The sequence below is a fragment of the Lagopus leucura genome, unplaced genomic scaffold, assembly GCF_019238085.1.
Source record: "Lagopus leucura isolate 7727_CA_CO unplaced genomic scaffold, USGS_WTPT01 Super-Scaffold_1, whole genome shotgun sequence".
In the NCBI taxonomy this organism is placed as follows: Eukaryota; Metazoa; Chordata; class Aves; order Galliformes; family Phasianidae; genus Lagopus; species Lagopus leucura.
Window position 1 is genome coordinate 32,921,495 of NW_024962250.1, and position 18,020 is coordinate 32,939,514.

The following is an 18,020-nucleotide window of genomic DNA, read 5'->3' on the forward strand; positions in this document are numbered from 1 at the left end:
GTGGGTGCCGAGTATCGGCGGCATCAGGTGCAGCCGGCTAAGGCAGGCCCGGCCCCCGGCCGTCGCCTGCGCGCTGAGCGGCCGGGCCGGGCCCGCCCCTCGGTGTGTGAGGAGGAGCGGGTTTCGCCGGGGATTTCCAGCCTGAGCGGGCGGGAGAGGAAGTGTGGGGCGGGGGGAGACGGCGCAGAGCGGCAGGGACTTTCCGTCGGGCTGGCGGTCGCCTTCGCCGGGCTCCGGCTGCCGCCCCGCCGCCGCACGCTCGCTCGCACGCAGGTAGGGGCTCTGCTCGACCCGGAGACGGGGTGCCGCGCCGGAGCGGGGCTCGGGGCTGCGGGTGGGCTCGGGCTCCCTCGGCTCCGCGCCGTACCCCGGCTCTCGCCGCCCGCCCGGCCGAGGCACGGCGCTGCGGGGCCGGGCGCTCCGCCTGTTGCCGGACCCCGGTGGCGGCGAGGCGGGCTCGGCAGCTCGGCGCTCTGCAGGTGCCCCGTTTTCGCTCGCTGATTTTTACCTCTCCTCCTCACCCCCTCCCCCCTCCCCCCACTTTCCTTTCTGCCTTCCTCCCGCCGCCCCGGGGGCTGCGTGCCGCGGGGGGAGCCGCCGTCGGGCCCGGCCCGGAGCCGTGCGGGAGCGGCGCTTGCGGCGTTTGATGTGGCGTTTGAATGCAGAAGCCTCGCTCCGCTCCTGGCTCCCTCCATATGCGGTGCTGGGGGCGGGACGACGGCCTTTAAAGGGGCACCGCCGACAGCCGCCGCGCCGCTCCGCTCCCGGTGCCGAGCGGGGCCCCCCGCGAGTCCGCCGCCCTCCGCGGCTCCGAGCCCCGGCAGCGGGGCGGGTGGCCCCGGTCAGCGCGGGACATCTGCCGCCGCTGGCACGGAGCGGGCCCGGCGGTGCGGGAGGAGTTGTGGACGGAGCCACTTTTCCTACATGCAACGAACGGCCTCTCGCTGTCTGGCGGGAGCGGGCAGCGCTTTGGTGTTTTTATTTTTTATTTTTATTTTTTTTTTTACGCCACCCGTCTCCTGCGTTGTTTTTGCAGCATCGCGTTTTGCTGGCTTAAATTAATGATCGCGTTGTAGGGTTAGGGAAAATAATGAGTGTTTAAAAGTTTATACTGAGTCATTCCTCTGCAGATGAACCTATGACTGACTCATAATCTGAGAACTGCAGTGGCTTGTAAAATAGGAAGGTAAGGCATTTACATCTTGATTTATTTGTGTCTGAGATCTGAATTACGTGTGGAGAAACAACTGAGATGGTCTTAATGTTGAAAGGCGTAATCTTATGTTCTGCCAGTCAGAGCCTGTGTGTGACATGAAAGGCTGTGTGTGCCCCTCTGGGTGGGTCTGTACCATGCATTAGGACATTCTTCATCTTTTTTCTGCTTCTGTAGTAGTAAATGTGGGAAGTTCCGATGATACAATTGGAAATTTGCAGTCAGGGACTTCACTAGCGTGCTGAGATCTATCAGAGTCCTGTGCACTGTGATGCGTGTGCTTTTATTCTTCAGTAGAGCTGTGTATTTTTCACTGTTGGTTCATCCCACGGAATGCAATGTGTAGCAATGCTGTGCACTAATCTCAACTTGCATTCATAGACCAGAACGGAGCTCAGTGTGTAATGTAAAGGCACGCTGGCTGTATGCAGCACAGCGGATAAGTGGCTAAATATGAAATAGTGAAGTCTGTATTCAGAATGGGTATTGACTTACACAGAAGCATGAATGTAAAGCATGCATTGATTGTTGGAGTTACGGCTAAAGAGATGATAACATAATGCATGTTTTCCTTCAAGATGCACTATTTGACTCAAAGTCTCTACTAATGACAGTCCATACTGAAGCATATATGGAGTAACGTAGACATAAATGTTGATTATTATGCCTAGGGAGAGGGTTTTGATGTTAAGACAAGAGGTACTTGGATGTTTGGACTGAATCAGAGTTCTTTGTGGCTAGGCTGGGAAACCCCTTTAATACAGCCTGATAACGGAAACACTGATGTGTCATGAGTTTGGGCATTGCAAGCAGACTGCCCTGGGAGGTTAGAAAAGTTGCTTTGGTACAGCAAGAGAATGGTAGGTGTTTTACTGAAATCTGACATTGATTCAGAGCTTCCAACAGTAGCTTTACCTATGATATAGAAAGGTGAAATGCATTCAGTATCAGAGCAAATTCTCTTTCAAAGAGGGTACTGAAGGAGCAAGTCTTCAGGCTTGCCAGAGGTCCTCTTGCAATCAGGTTTGGTAATATTGGCTTTGGGAAGCGGTTCTGGTGTAGAATTAGAGAATTGATCACCATCACGTCAGCATATTTACTGTTGGTACCTTGGAAAACCGTTTAAGATGGCAGTACTTAAGAGCAGTGACAAAAAAAAATTCTTAAAGGGGTCTTACCAGTCCATGCTAACACAGTTTGTTTTCTAAAGCATTTCAACACTTGCAGCGGTTTGGATCTTTATATTGTTCTTGTCCACAATATGAAGTTTAAGTGACAGAGAAGGACCGTGTTTTTCGATACCATGTTAGTAGATATTGCTAAAAAAGCCAGCAATCTTAATTTCTGACTTTTGCTGTTAAATCACTGGCATTAAAATACATTGGTAAGTAGGCAATCAGAGTTCTGAAGATAAAAAGTAAGGCGGTTTAAAAATAGGTATGACTGAAATCTAATCCAGTATTCTGAATTGGCTTTGTATGAATAGATATTAGACATCAGAATGTGTTATTCTTGCAGTATCTCAGATGATGCAACAGCTGGATTCCATTTTTTTGTTATAATAGTGTTTCTTAATTGAAGGTGCTGAATCCTATGATGTCTGAAGACGATTCATTACACATTGGTTTCAGATGTCTGTGTTCTTGTGCGCAGTTCCTTTAAAGAATTGCCAAGACTTAAGGTTTTTTTTTGGTTTTGTTTTTTTGTTTTTTTTTTGTTAATGGCTGTGGGTGGGTACTTTCTGAATATGATGCTTGTATTTAAAACCTCCTGGCATTTTTTGCCTATGGCTCAGGAACACCAAAAGTGGTAGGAGAGAGTGAAATCAGAGATTTCAAGATGTGATATGGGGAAAAGAAGCCAAGAGAGGGAGAGTTGTGTATGTTTGTGCTTCAAAGGAAAGGTATGACTGTAGCATAAGGAAAAGTGCTGTAGCCATGCAAGGTTTTATTGTACTGGTTTTTTTAACCTGCAGTGATGAAGTGGTGGCATAGAAACCACAGCAGCAAGGGGCTGGCAAAGGGAATGTGACTGGTCTCCCAGCTCTGCCTGCAGAAAGCCCATACTATAGTAAGTGGGAAAATCTGTTTATGCTTGTTTTGAGAAATAACACTTTTCAATTTATCTGTCTTTAATATTTTTATGTTCTTTTTCAGACAAGAGGAAAAGAGAAGGGATAGAGAATTTGGAGGAAAGAGGTGGCAACTTGCAATGAAAGATGATTAGGTGTCTGCAGAGTAGGAAGTAGGAAGAGGTGCTCTCTTGTCTGTGCTAATGGGAGTGAAGATAAAATAGAGCTCCCCTCCCTCCCCCAAAGGGAACCTAGAAACCAATAAGGAAAGCATTAAGTAGAAATATCAAATAACTTAGGAAGGAAATAAGGTACAAAGACAATTTGATATTGGAAATTGTGATAGTTGTGTAGTTCTTTTGGACTTCTTTTTCTTGGAAATGTTTTCTACCCTAACACATACAGTAGAATACTGTTGCCATTCTGACTTCAATTGCTACTGACTGTTGGCTTTATAACCTGGTTAACAGGGCAAGTGTCTCTAAAATTACACATAGCAACTGTAGGTCACTAATCCTCTCCACACCCCGAAAATGTTAAGCCTTTGATTTCTATCCTGTTGTTCTTCCGTGCTGATTTACTCCACGTATGCAAAGTGTGCTTCTACTAGAATCCTGCATTTCATCTACCAAAGGGCAGCACGGGAAGAGAAGTCTCAACATGCTCAAGGATGCAGAAGTTCCATATTGTACATGTGGTGGCCTCTGTCCCTGGCTCCCCAGTTCTGTAAACAGGGTTATTGTGTGCTTTGACATCAAGATTGATTGCTGCAAATTGTAAGCATTAGAACTGCATTGGGCAGAGCAGAAATGCTTTAGGTTGGAGCATTTTATAGTTCCACTATTACTTTATATACTGTCATAAAAGGCTCACTTGTGAAATAGATTTATCTGCTGTATAGAGTAAATGTTCTGTAGGTTATTTACAATGATAAAATCACCAATAGTTCTTTAATATGGTATAAATTATCTGAAGTGAAAATAGCCTTTCACATATAGTATGCATAGCAAATGCCTTAAACAAAAACTTTACTGAAGGAGGTCCACACAGCTCATGTAAGAGTGAGGAACTTCTCTTTTACGTGCTGTAATGATGACTGTATGGAAGCTCATTATTACAGAAGTTTAATACTTGGAGTAATGCTGAACTTGCCTGAGTTTGTGGTTTACACAGTAGTAAAAGAAAGCATCTTTTGGTAAGCCAAGTAAGATATGGCATTCCAGACTTGTCTTGGGTGGGCATGAGTCTTCACAGTTTTCTTAGGCCTCTAACAAAATGAATTACTTCCATTTGGTCTGTCTTGAAAAGCATGTTGCAGGTGCTTCTGTAAGATGTGAAGTGCCTTTCTGCTTGCTACTTTGTGCATATTCCAGCTCTGGTAAGAAGATGGCCTGTTGAAGGAAGATACCAATGTAAGATGTAGGAGACCTAGAGGCTGTTCCTTGTTCCTGTAATGGTCTGTACTGTAAGTCATTCCGTGCAGCCAAAGCAATGAGGACCTTTGTTGCAGTGCTGAGTGGTGTGACATCATGCTGGTGTCCCAGGGGCAGAAGGGGGATTCCAAGCCAAGTTTTCTACTTCCCTGGGGAGCATTCTCATAGTCAGCCACTGGCCAGTGAAGTGTAGAGTCACTTCCTTCTCTTCAAGCTCTTCTGCTATGCCAGGAATAATGAAAACTCTGTGCCTGAGAAATGGAGTAAGAGGAAGCATGGTGCCCCAGTCAAGTGGTTAAGACAATTACTGAGATGAGGAAAGGCGTAGAGCCTGCTGGTGTGTCTCCCACTGGTGTCTTGGTTATTGTTATCTGGTGTATTTAGGACTTGATACTAAGGGGCTGATATTTAAGTGCTTCTGGTGTTAGGTAGTAGCTGGCTGGGACTTCTGAGAATACTTATCGTACATTCTGTGGCTTGTATCTGCCTGGCCTCTGGCCCGTTCTGGTTTTGTCTTTTCCTAGTCTGTAAAAATGGAAGTAGTGTTGCTTTCCTGCAGTCTGAGGGCATCAGAGTTGATGTGTTGAGACAGAGCCTGGCAGTACGAGCATTATCCATGGATAAATGAAACAAACTGCATGAGCTGTGTGTAAGTATCCCGTTCTGTCTCTTCTGCAGGGCTGTGCCATTCTGTTCCATCAGTATTACACGGCAGGAAATAGAATTTGCTTCACAGCTCTTGCATTGTTGTGTACAGCAAGTATGCAGTGTTTTAGGAATCTGAGAGTACACAACAATTTGTCAGAATGGTGCTTTTACTTATTCCCAGCTTTCTGCTTTGGTTGTTCTAGAGCACTAATAATTATTCCTTATTCTATGGAACCAGCTTACTCTTACAATAAATGTGCCTAAAATAACTTTTTAACAGCAAAGCCCAGCTTGTGAACCAAAATTTGGCAATGTGAATGAAATTCATTATGTAAGCTTGTCCATGTGCATGAGAGAGAGAAATAAATAGGACAATTGCTGGAGTTTTCATAGTAGGCATATAGTACCAGTAAACTTTATCAGTTTACTATCCACTGTCTCTGCCTTTTCACAGAGAAGAATCATAGAATCATGGAGTTGTTCAGGTTGGAAAAGACCTTAAAGATCATCAAGTCCAACCACAACCTAACCATACTACCATAACTCTAACAACCCTCTGCTAAATCATGTCTCTGAGCACCACAGAACCTTCCAAAGAGTAAGTTTCCTTGAGTGATGCCTTCTGACCATTTATTTGATGACTTCTCTAAGTCTTGATTTTTGCTTAGGAAGTACAGTCTTAAATTTTCCATCTACCTTCTGCTTGTTTTATTCTTCTTCAAACCATCTTAATTGACTCCTCTTTATTTTATGCAATTCAATTATTAATTAAATACTCTTCTACAGACTGGCCAAACAACTTGAGATGGAAGAGAAATACAAGCAATGTAAATGTTCTTCTCAGCTTTCTTCCTTTGATTCATGGAAGTGCCTCAATTTCATAGAATCATAGGATGGTTTCGGTTAGAAGATCACTTAGTTCCCACCTTTGAGATCATCTGGTTCCAACCCCCTGCTATAGGCAGGGACACCTCCCTCTACACCAGGCTGCTCAGTGCCCCATCCAGCCTGGCCTTGAGCCCCTCTGGGTAGGGGGCATCCACAACCTCACTGGGAACCTGTTCCAGTGCCTTACCACCCTCACAGTAACAAATTGCTTCCTAATATCTAGTCTAAATCTGCCCTCTTTCAATTTAAAGCCATTTCCTGTGTCCTGTCATTAGATGCCCTTATAAAAAGGACTGCTTTCAGTCATTCTGTATCTTTTGTTGTAAGTTTAAGTTGTGAAGGGATGACTTTATTCCAAGGTGTTCTCATCTTACATGAGCGAAACAGCTGACTACATTTTGCTGTTTGCTTTAGTCCCCATTTTCATCACTTTTGTCTTGAAATACTTATTTTCAGACTTGGATTTGTTTTCATACTTTTGACTAGTAATCTTTATATGTAAATCAGGTTTCCTTTCACCTCTTTGTAGCTGCCTGTTTCTTTTTTCCCTCCACCCAAGATGAGTTAACAGGCTCTTCCAGATTGCCAAAGATGGCCTTACAGCATACTCTGCTATTGTCTGAAGTCTGTATGTCCTTAAATCTTCAAATGCTCTTTTAGTATGTCCATTTCACTGCTTTCTTTTCTGTTCAGAACAGTATCCTTGAAAGGGGAGCAGTATCCTCTTGCATTTCAGTTCAGGAAACACGCCATTGGTAAACTTGCATTTCTCCTGCTGAAGGTGTTGATACATAATGGAAATACCAATGGATCCTGCATTGTAGTCGTAGTAGTGGACACTGCTGCTGTGTTGCCTGTGCTCGGCGGGTTTTTTTAATCCATGTGATAGTAAGGTATTTTGACACTTTCTTGGAGCATGTGCAGCAGAATGCCCGGCAATCCCCGGGAAGGTAAAACAAGTTTATTGTTATTTGTTGTTTGTGTTCTCCATCTGCTCTTTCTTGGCACCTGGGCCCATAAATTCCCCTTCTTCTCCTTTCCTTCTTACAAATTCCTGAAAGCTTCACTTTCATTTTAACAAAGTTTGTTTAGCAATCTAACCTTGAGTATTTTACCCAGTAACTTCTTGAGGGAGTTTAGGGGATTTACTCTCCCCTCTGTTTGCCTGTGTTTTTTTTTTTTTCTTTTTTTTTTTTTTTTTTCCTAAAGACTTAAGACAAGCAAACAAATTTCTGCCCACAGTGTTCTGTATGAGGATATCCTTCCAGAATAGGTGTAGAAGGGGTTTGGAATTATGCTGCTTGTGTATGCAAAGCCAGTAGTACTTATAGGTGAAGTATGGTGGTGTAACTTCATAACGTTATTCACTAAGGTTTGTTTTGTGATACAAACTCAATATATCAGTTGACTGTTTAGAAATGACCCGATAGGTTTTGAAAGTCCTTTAAGCTGTATGTAAAAAGGTGGTTATTCCATAGCAAGAATGTCAGTGTGGCAAAGTATGGGGTAGTTGAGACCTTGCTTGCAGCATTGTGATGTAACAATGATATGAGGAAAAAGGGACAAAATGCAGCAAGAAAGAAAGTACTTATAGATCCATTTCATATGTAACTGTATGCTCTCCTGACATGTTTGTTTACATAAGAAAATGTTGTTAATGAGACAAACAGTGGAAATTGCCAGCAGTCGTCTTACTGCATGCTTTACTGATGCTTTTTGTTCATTTACTGCCCGTCTCCCATAGTGTATTTTGTAGCAGAGGAACAACCTTAAAGATACCTTGGAGAGCTGGACTTGATTTTTAGCAGGTGTAGATAATGACTTTGGTTGCTGTGGTTAAGATTCAGCACTGTCCTTAGATTTTTCCTTTCCCTCTGTTTTGCTTTTGAAGAGAATGTTTAAACATTCATAAGGTATTTTTAAACTATCCTTGCTTCTTCACAAATATTTTGTTTTTACGTAGTTTTAACTAAACTCTTATTTGCTGGCTAAACAAACTTCCTACTGTGCTTCATACATTTGCACGTGAAAGTATCTGCAAAAAAAAAAGGCTGTCAGATTGCTGTCTGTGGAAAAATGATTTGGCTTCTCTTGTAGATAATCAGTTTTTGTAGCGTAATAAATAGGCCATGTGTTATAGTACCAGTTGTTAACACCTCTAAAATAAAATGTTTTGTCATATTAAAGAAGGGGAAAAAATTGGTGAACTCTCCATTAGATGGTGCTGCTGGGATTGAAATATTTATGTACCTAATGGAAGCAGACATCTACCTAGAACTGCTGTTACAACCACCCCAACCCCCCCTATTTTTCTTTTTTTAATGTTTTCTTTTTATTAAAATACTTTCCAAAGGCAGTGATACTTACAAAGATTTTTTTTTCAGTTTGAAATAAATAGGTAAGATACTGAAAAGAAAGGCTGTTTCCATGGGAAGGAGGCATGGAAGAAGCAAAGCATACACTTTTTGCATGGGTGATTTAGATTCTAGCAGCTGCCTCTTTTGTTGTAACACTCATCTGTTTGAAAGATGGTTCTGAGTTTCTTTCATACACCACTACCATGTAGATGAGGATAACTGTAGGTAGTACTAAAGAAATGCAGTGTCAAGAAGTGCTTGATTTTTAAAATCCCCAAATGAATTAGACTGACCATTACAGTGTTAACACCCATATAAATTGGAGTTCAAGTCTTCTTGCTGCCTGCTGTCCACTTAGTTTTAACTTCTGAAGAGCAGTGTTTTGTTTTAACTGAACAAGAGAATGATAGTATTCATTTGCACAAGCCATGGCTGGTTTTCCTGGTTTTCAGGAAAACCTAAGGCAACAAATGTGGTGCTTATCTGTAGGCATATAGTACTATCATAAAGGCCATAGCTTATGCCAATCTGAGTGGTCTGAAGTTGTTGCTTCAAACCTCATCAATTTCCCATGTGTCTAAAACCATACCTACCTTTTCTGCACGTCTTGGATACTTTAGGACATCTAAAATTGAGCTTAACACCCGTGATTGGACACTCAACTCTTCATGCATATTAATTTAAAACAATGTGCATTTGCAAGCATATTCTTGCTGTTAGGACTCCTTCAAAGATGGCAAGGCAAGGCTGATGAGGTCTTTGATATCTTTCATACCACAGAGCTGTAAACAGAAAAAACAAAAACAAAACAAAAAAACCCACATAACCTAAATTTTAGAAATAGTATTGGTCAACAGGAAGAGAAGTTAGCTGTGGGTGCTGAACAAGATGATCTTTAAGGTCCTTTCAACCCCAAAACGTTTTTGGTTCTTGATTGGGTTCATGAAGCCACAGCCCTCTTCCTGATAGAGGTATAAGTATTTTTAACAGGATTTAAAGAGTACAGGTGATTGTGACCAGTCAGCTAAAAATGTTTGGTAGCATTGAATAGCATTGAGTGAGAAATGTAACAGAGGGATTTTATTTTATTTTTTATATATCCACTTCCTTTTAAGGAAAGGAATTATTATTATATAAGGCATATATATATATATATATATATATGTATAATATGTCTTATATAATAGAAAATATGTCTTATGTCTTATTATATGTCTTATATATAGAAAAAGACATATATATATAAGACATATTATATATATATATATATGTCTTTTTCTTCTGACTTTTTTTTTATTCAAAAGCATTTGTGAAGGTTGGCTGGCAGGCTTAGCAAGCATCCTCATCTTGGGGTTGGAAATTTAAAATTATTTTGGATCTCATGTGTAATTTTCTTTTCTCAAGGAAAGGAAATGAGATCCTTGATTAAATTCCTTGTTTGCTTTCGAACCTTACGTTGGGCTGTGTGATTGTAAGTTGCTTAGTTCCCTAGAATCAAGCTGGTTGAAGTAATAAGGCAGAGGGTTGGTTCTCTTTGATGACCTTAGTTGTCCACTTGGGGAAAAACTTAAATAAAATGTTACTTAAATGTTAACATTTATGCGATAACTGGGGAAATGGACAAACTGTTGTGTGAGGAAATGAGAGCTTCACCTTGAGTGTTTTACCGTTAATTTACTGTTGGCTAATAATAACATGTGAAGGGGCAGGTAGAAGATAGTGGTTACAGCTGTATGACTTCACATCAAATATGAACTTGCTATTCCTCAGTTACACGATTTTGCTTTCTGAGTTAGGCCAATCCAAGCGTGGAAGTGAATCTAGAAGAAAGTAAGTCATGCTTGGTCATCTTGAATAGAGACTAACGTTGCTGTAGGATCATGTATAGACAGAAGTGTGTAGACAGGGTAGTGATATTCTTGCTTTGGGTCTCTACTAGCAAGATATTAGCAAATCTTGGCCTTCCTTCTTGCCTCCTGTCTTTGCTTATATCTGATTAGGTGGCTACCATTGTGTTTATAGGCTAAGACTTCGCCATTACTAGGATTTACCAGTATATTTTGCAGTGCTTGGATTCAAGGAGTAGCTATTGCTCAAATAGAGTCAAAAGCATATCCCATTAGAATGTTCATCAGAGAGGACAGTCAGGAAAGAAGGGACAAAATATTGTAGTGCATTATGAGTGGTGTTTTTTTTTTTTTTGGCAAAAAAAGTTAAAGGGGTTCTAGAGACTGGTAAAAGCAGTGCTGTAATAGATCCACTGAAAACAGATGGCAAAACTTATTTCTGCTCAAGAAGAAAAGCAACAAATGAACAATCAAATATGAAATGAAGGATTTTATTTGCACATACATCCTTCAGGAAAGGAGTGCGGATAGGACAGTGCTCTTATGTTTATTGATACACAGGAAAGCTCTTGATGATAAACTTGTCTTGATTTAGCAGTGACAAAGAGAGGAAAGAACTGGTTAAGAAACAGAAATAAAAAGTAGCTTGTGAAAGATTAACTTGAACTGATTAATTCATTATTTCTAGGAAACGATGGGGGAAGAATAACAAAATAGAGAAGAGTAGAATAGCTAGAGTTCAGAAAACTTGTAGGATGCCATAGGAAAATAATATTAGAAACCAAGAAGAAGTCAGTAATATTACCCGCTCTGTTGGGAAAAAGTGTGAATTACTGATTAGTACTTCCTTTTGCACTGGCACATAGCAGCAGACCTATTTGACTAAGTCAGTACACTGCTAATGACCTCAGATCCAAGGGAAAAAAAAGTATGAAGCTAGGTGAGAATGTTAAGGATAAGAAAGAAAGAATGACACAGGCACATGGAGTAAAAAAAGAGTGTTTGAGACATAAAACAATATCAAACTAGTGAAGGAGGTACAAATATGTTCTCATTATCTTTCCTATGGTTTTGAACAGTAGGAGGATATTGTTCCAGCAGTCAATAAGAAGGGAAAAGTAACAATAGTTGATGCCAAGAGGAATAAAGTAATGAACACTGCTTATTTCTATGTGAGGATGAGGTGATATAATGCATAATCCACCTAATGGTTAACTCTTCAGCATGTTTGTGGTGATTCATAGAGGTTAAATGCAATTCCAGATGTTTTAGTGTTTTATCTTGTGATATCTGTGAAATGAGTAATGTGAAAGTGAGTAATAGAATTTTATTTACCAGGAAAACTAGAATAGATGTAATTTGTAAACATCTGCAAGATAGCAGACTGATGGTAAAAGCTATTAGAATTTTTTCCATTGGAGTTTTATCACAGTTCTTTTGGTGTCATGATTTGAGGTCTAGGGGACTGGGTCAAGATGTTCTGTTTTACAGGATGTAATTGCAGGGATAGTGTGGAATGAACTGGAAAAGTGAGAAGAAGGATGCCAATAGCTGTGATTATCCTCCAATACGCTGCCTAGGCATCTATTTTTGTCTCCTGAGGTGGTTAAAATTTTCAAAGTGATTTAAAGGATTGAACAGTAGAGAAGGCATCCATTCCTTTTGCAGATGGATATCAAAGTGAGATTGCGTGCAAGTTCTCTGGAGAACAGAATTCCGATTCAAAATGAACAGGTCTTGACTGAGGTACAGTCATTGGCTTTGGGTAACTCATTGCTCTTAAATTTTCGTACAGCCTACATTTTTCTTGCATCTTCAATTTCTCTTGTTCTCCTGCTTTCAAATATTGAATCCAATTCAAGATGTCATTGAGCTCAAAATACTTGGCCCACAGCCTCATCCTAAATGAAATGCCTAAGTCTGAATTTATGACTAAATGCAACGTGTCAGTCCTGATGCTGTTACAAGCATTGAAATGAAATGGCATCTTTCCCCTACTTGTAAAACAGACCCAGAGCTGTATGTGCTGGAGTTGTCTTGATACCATGAATGCTACTTAAACCACCAGTGAACATAAGTTTTACATTGTATGAAGTGGTGAAGTGAACAGTAAAAATGAAGGAGCCATGTTGTAATTTTTATTAACGCTACAAGCATGGTGAATTCAAAGGGAAAGATGTGAAGACCAAACAAAGATTCAGCAGAATCTTAATGGCTCTTGTTAGTCACTGGGGCTCAGGCATTAGAGCCTATTGCCTAGTTTTAGATACAGTAAGTAAAATAGGATCAAAAGCATTTAGAGAGCATATAATAATTTGCATGTTCGTGTATGGCCTGTCTGCCCTGGTAGAACTTTCTGAGGCCTTATGGTACTCCCTTTAAACTGATGTTGTTTCTTTGTTCTTCTGCTCTCTACTCTTCCTCCTGTAAATAGGAGCATGTTTAAGAAACCCTTAATCTTTGTACTTTTGAGACACTATTCTATGTGTATTGAGATGTTCACTGCTTGAATAAAGAGGTCAGCATGTAGTGGCTGTAATTAGTACAGAAGAGTTCAGTTCCCATTGTTCTAGGCTAATGCTGGATATTCATTTGTTTTCAGTAGCTAGAATGAGATGATGTGGTGACTGGGTCATTCTTTGTGCAGTTGCAGGGAATGGTCAGTGCTCTTTGTGACAGTATTACAGCTTTGCCATGGTCCTGGAAGAACGAGTTAGCGAAGATGGTCTGAATTAACTAACTTTGGAAAAACAGGAGGGGTGGGAATTGAAACTGAGCTGATGACTTTTCAGTTCTATGTCAGTCGGTAAAACCAGTATTGAACATGGCAAAAATGTGTAGGTGAAGCAAGTATGGAAATGTTACACATCTTTAATCAGTTGCTATTGCCTGCAGTTTGCCCAAACATAAGAGTTTCTGCTTCATACTCTTGACTCGGAAACAGTGTAAAGTCTGAGAAGTGAATACATTTGTAGTGAACTCTCAGCTGCTTGTAAATAGTGATATAATAGAATTATAGAATCATTTGGGTTGGAAGAGACCTTTAAGATCATCTAGTTCCAACCCCTCTGCTAAAGGCAGGTATACTACCCACTAGACCAGGTTGCTCAAGGCCCCATCCAGCCTGACCTGGAACACTTCCAGGGAGGGACATCTACAACCACTCTGGGCAACCTGTTCCAGTGTCTGTCAGTAAATAATTTCTTTCTAATATCTAGTCTATATCTACTCTCTTCCAGTTTAAAGCCATTTCCCTTTGTTCTGTTGCTACATGTCCTTATAAAAAATTCCTCCCCAGCTTTCCTGTAGGCCCCTTCAGGTACTGGAAGGCTGCTAAAAGGTCCTCCCACAGCATTTTCTTCTTCAGGCGGAAAACCTCCAACTCTCTCAGCCTGTCCCTGCAAGGGGAGGTGTTCCAACCCTCTAATTGTCTTCATGGCCCTCCTCTGGACCTGCTCTAACTTCCCCATGCCTTTCTTGTGTTGGGAGCCCCAGAACTGGACTCAGTACTCCAGGTAGGATCTCATGAGAGCAGTGGGGCAGAATCACCTCCCCTGCTGGTCACGCTTTTCTTGATACAACCCAGGAAACAGTTGGTTTTTCAGGCTGCAAGCTCACATTGCCTCAGTTGAATCTTTCAACCAGCACCCCCAAATCCTCCTCCTTAGGGCTGCTCTTAAGCCATTCTCTGCCCAGCCTGTATTTGTGCTTGGGATTGCTCCTACCTGGATGGAGAACTTTGCATTTTTCTGTATTGAACTTTGTGAGGTTTCTTGGACCCACCTCTTAAGCCTGTCCGGGTCCTGGTTGGCATCCTTTCCCTCTAGTGTATCACCTGTACCACTCAGCTTGGTGTCATCAACCAAGGAGGGGCTTCTTAATCTGCCTACGAGCAGAGTACAGTAGAAGGACAGAGGTCTCAACTACAGGAGCAAAGGAGCCTTCCAGTTGTGTGGTGATATTGTTTGCCTTCATCTGCTCGTTTCTTCCTTTCTTTATAGGATTACACTAGGGGCTAGCATACGTCTGTTTGCTGCTGCTGCAAGGAATTCTTTTTTTGTGTTCTTTGCCTCTTGTCTGGTTTGCTAGTACTGCTTTCTCTTTTTTTTTTTTTTTTTTTTTTCTGTCATGGTGCAGTTTTGTATTACTGTACTAAGGCCCTTTCCTTAAGCAAGTGGAAATACGTTATTTGACAAGACTGTACTGAACCCTCTGTAGCACTGTATTCCTATCTGAGTTGAGGAAAGGTGCTTTCATGGCATGACCCTTGCTTATGGCAGTGGCTCAAAGATTTCCGATCGTTTTAGGACCATCTTTCAAAAGAACGGATTAAACTTGCTCCAGTATGACTTCTGATTGCATGACACACTAGGAAGAGCTGTGCTTATACTTAGAATTTGAAGAGCATCAGCTGCCTTTAGGTGGAAAAACTAAGGCAGACCACAAAACCAGTATTGTTCTGGCTGTGGTTTTTTGATAAGGCATACAGGGAGTGCAGCCTGCTAGTTCATGGAAGGTGAGGACTGGTGTTCGCTTGATGGATAAAGTTGATGAAGCCACTGAAAATACCATGCTCTTCAGACCAATAGGAAGGCTGGGTGCAGGGTGAAGGTGTTCAGTTATCCTGCAGAATGTAAAAAGCTGTGCTGGTTTCTGGAAAAGCTGCTGGCAACTTTGGGTCTTTGGCACAATTCATTGCTTTGGCTGCTGCAGCTCAGATGTGTTGTATTTTTCTTAGGTAGTGCAGCTACATTACTACTACTTGGGCTGTGTGTTCCAAAGATAGAACTTGAGCCTTCAGATAAATGTGTGGGTTCATGCCCAGATAACAGTTAAAAATATGCTTTCTGATTTCATAGAATCATGGAATGAATGGCTTGGGTTGGAAGAGATCCTAAAGATCATCTAGTTCCAGTCCCAGTGCTGTGGGCAGGGTTGCCACTCACTAGATCGGACTGCTTAGGGCCCCACTCTGCCTGGTCTTGAACACCTCCAGGGATGGGGCATACACTGTTTCTCTGGGCAAACTGTTTCAGTGCCTCAATACTGTGAGTAAAAAAATTTCTTCCGAGTTCCTTATCTAAATCTTCCCCTTTCTAGTTTAAAACCATTCCTCTCTGTCCTATCCCTAAATGCCCATGTTAAAAGTTGATCTCTCTCCATCTTAAAAACTCTCCTCAAGTATTGGAAGGCCATAAAATGGTCTTCCTGGAGCCTTCTCTTCTCTGAACTGAACAAGCACAGATCCCTCAGGTTTTCTTTACAGGAGAGGTATTCCAGTCCCTCTGATCATCTTCGTGACCCTTCTCTGGATGCAGCAGTTCTATGTCTGTCTTGTGCCAGAGGCCCAGGACTAGATGCAGTACTGCAGATGAAGTCTCTTGAGGTGAGAGAAGAGGGGGACAGTCACCTCCCTTGCCTTGCTGGCCACTCCCCATTGATGAAGCCCAGGGTACTGTTGGCCTTCCGGAGTGCAAGTGCACATTGCTGCCTCATGTTGAGCTTTTCATTCTCCAGGACCCTCAAGTCCTCCTCAGTGCTGCTCTCAATATGTTCTCCCAGTCTGTACAATATCTGGTATAGCCATGACTGAAGTGTAACACCTTTAGCTTGGTACTGTTGAGCCTCCTTAAGTTCATGTGGACCCACTTTTCATGCTTGTGCTGGTCCCTTTGGATGGCATCCCTACCTTCTGTTGTATCAACTATACTACTCAGCTTTGTGTCATGAGCAAACATAGAATGGCCTGGGTTGAAAAGGACCTCAAAGATTGTCTATTTTCAACCCCCCTGCCATGGTAGGGTTGGCAACCTCTAGACCAGGCTGCCCAGAGCCACATCCAGCCTTGTGTTGAATGCCTGAGGACAGGGCATCCACAACCTCTCTGGGCAATGTGTTCCAGTGCATCACCACCCTCTGAGTGAGAAACATCCTCATGCTGAGCATGTACTCAATCCCACTATTCTGGGTCATTGATAAAGATGTTGAGGAGCACTGGTCTCAAGGCAGACCCTTGAAGACACCACTTGTCACTAGCCTCCACTTGGACACAGAGCTGTTGACTACAACCCTCTGGCTGCAACCATCCAACTGATTCCTTATCCACTGAATCCACTGGGTCCAGCCTTCAAATCCATATCTTCCTTTTTCCAGTCATGGGGGCTTTACCTGACTGCTGTGACTTTTCAGATGTGATGGAGAGTGGCTTGGCAACTAGGGGTGCATGTCATGGGGCCTCACAGTCTTGCAGACATTCAGTCTCATCAGGAGGTCTCTAACTAGCTCTTTGCTTACAGTGGGATGGTTTTTGCTTCCTCAATTCCCACCTAGTAGTTTAGGAATGTGAGAGACTGAAGCAAGTAACTTTTTGAGTAGCTGTAACCATGTCTGTGGTTATCATTTCTCCCTTCTCATTTATTGAGAGGTATTCTGAGTTCAGCCTATTTTCACGATGTAAGTGAAGGTACCCACCATTTCATACCCTGGGAAAAGAAGGGGATGGGGGAAAGGAAAAGGTAGGGAGCTGGACCTGGATGAAGGAAAACAGTGACAATGAGCTGAAGGAAAAACTTGGATTAGTAAATGTAGTAGTGGAATGTGAGGTAACACAATATCATACAATGTGTTTGGAAATTGAAGCTAATAAGTCAAATAAAATGCAAAAGAGAGAGTTTCTGAAGTCCTTATTCTAATGTAGGTGAAGCTGCCAGGGAGCAGAGAGAGGTCTCGTGACTCCCAGTCGATTTTATCTTTCCCTCTGAATGGAAAATGGAAACAGGAAAATGCAGTTTTCTGGGAGTTGCTGTTCATTCTTCTCTTCTGAAACTGAAGACTGGAAACGCTGACAATCCATGGAACTGCAGCATTCACTCTTTAACTTCCAGTGCACTGCATGATGTTATGATGTGGAATACTGATGAAAAACCAAGAAACCATGACGGGGTTATGTTCACCTTGGTCTTTCTTTTCTAACTAATATACCTGTAGAATCCCCCTTTTTTTTTTTTTTTTTTTCACATCCCTTGCCAAGTTTAGTTCCACCTTTGCCTTGTCTTTCCTGATGTATGCCTGGCATTGCTGTACTCTTCCCAAAGTGCCAGTTGTATTTCAGCATTAAAACAAATGTGGTCTTTCTGTTTTTGAGCTGCTATATAGATAGATTTAATTAATGTTTGATTTTTGCAATCTAAAATACTCTAGAACTCATATCTTAATACTTCTGCAATGAACATCCACAACATTAATTAAAAGTATTTATTCAATTTGCAACTTCCCAAAAGTTGTATAATTAAAAAAGAAGACTTAGTTCTTACTATTGTGAAAAAAAAGATAAAATAAAAGCAGAAACTAAGCTATAAGCAATAATCTGGACAATCTGAATTTTAAAATTTATTGCATTTTCAGCAGACTAAGAAGAATATTTGAACTGTGAAATGCTTTGAATTTATGCTCTGATTTTATTTTGAGCTGCCTGATTGATTGAAAGCTGTTATCAACTCCTGAAAAATGGAGGAAAGATTCCCTCATCATAGTTACTCTGAGTGAACTGGATTTTATGCTGTA

The 18,020-nt window shown here is 41.7% G+C and overlaps 1 protein-coding gene across 5 annotated transcripts in view; it reads left to right on the forward strand.

Annotated features, from left to right (window-relative positions):
* The first annotated feature begins 238 nt into the window (after nt 1-238).
* TRAF3 (TNF receptor associated factor 3) overlaps nt 239-18,020 on the forward strand; it is a 62,833-nt gene continuing 45,051 nt past the window's right edge. For 4 of the 5 annotated variants that reach the window (XM_042864098.1, XM_042864123.1, XM_042864132.1 and 1 more), the window contains exons 1-2: nt 239-273; nt 1,131-1,186. The gene's annotated coding sequence lies outside the window, so the exon portion shown is untranslated. The remainder of the gene's footprint in view (nt 274-1,130; nt 1,187-18,020) is intronic. The other variant, XM_042864107.1, reaches the window with a different exon arrangement.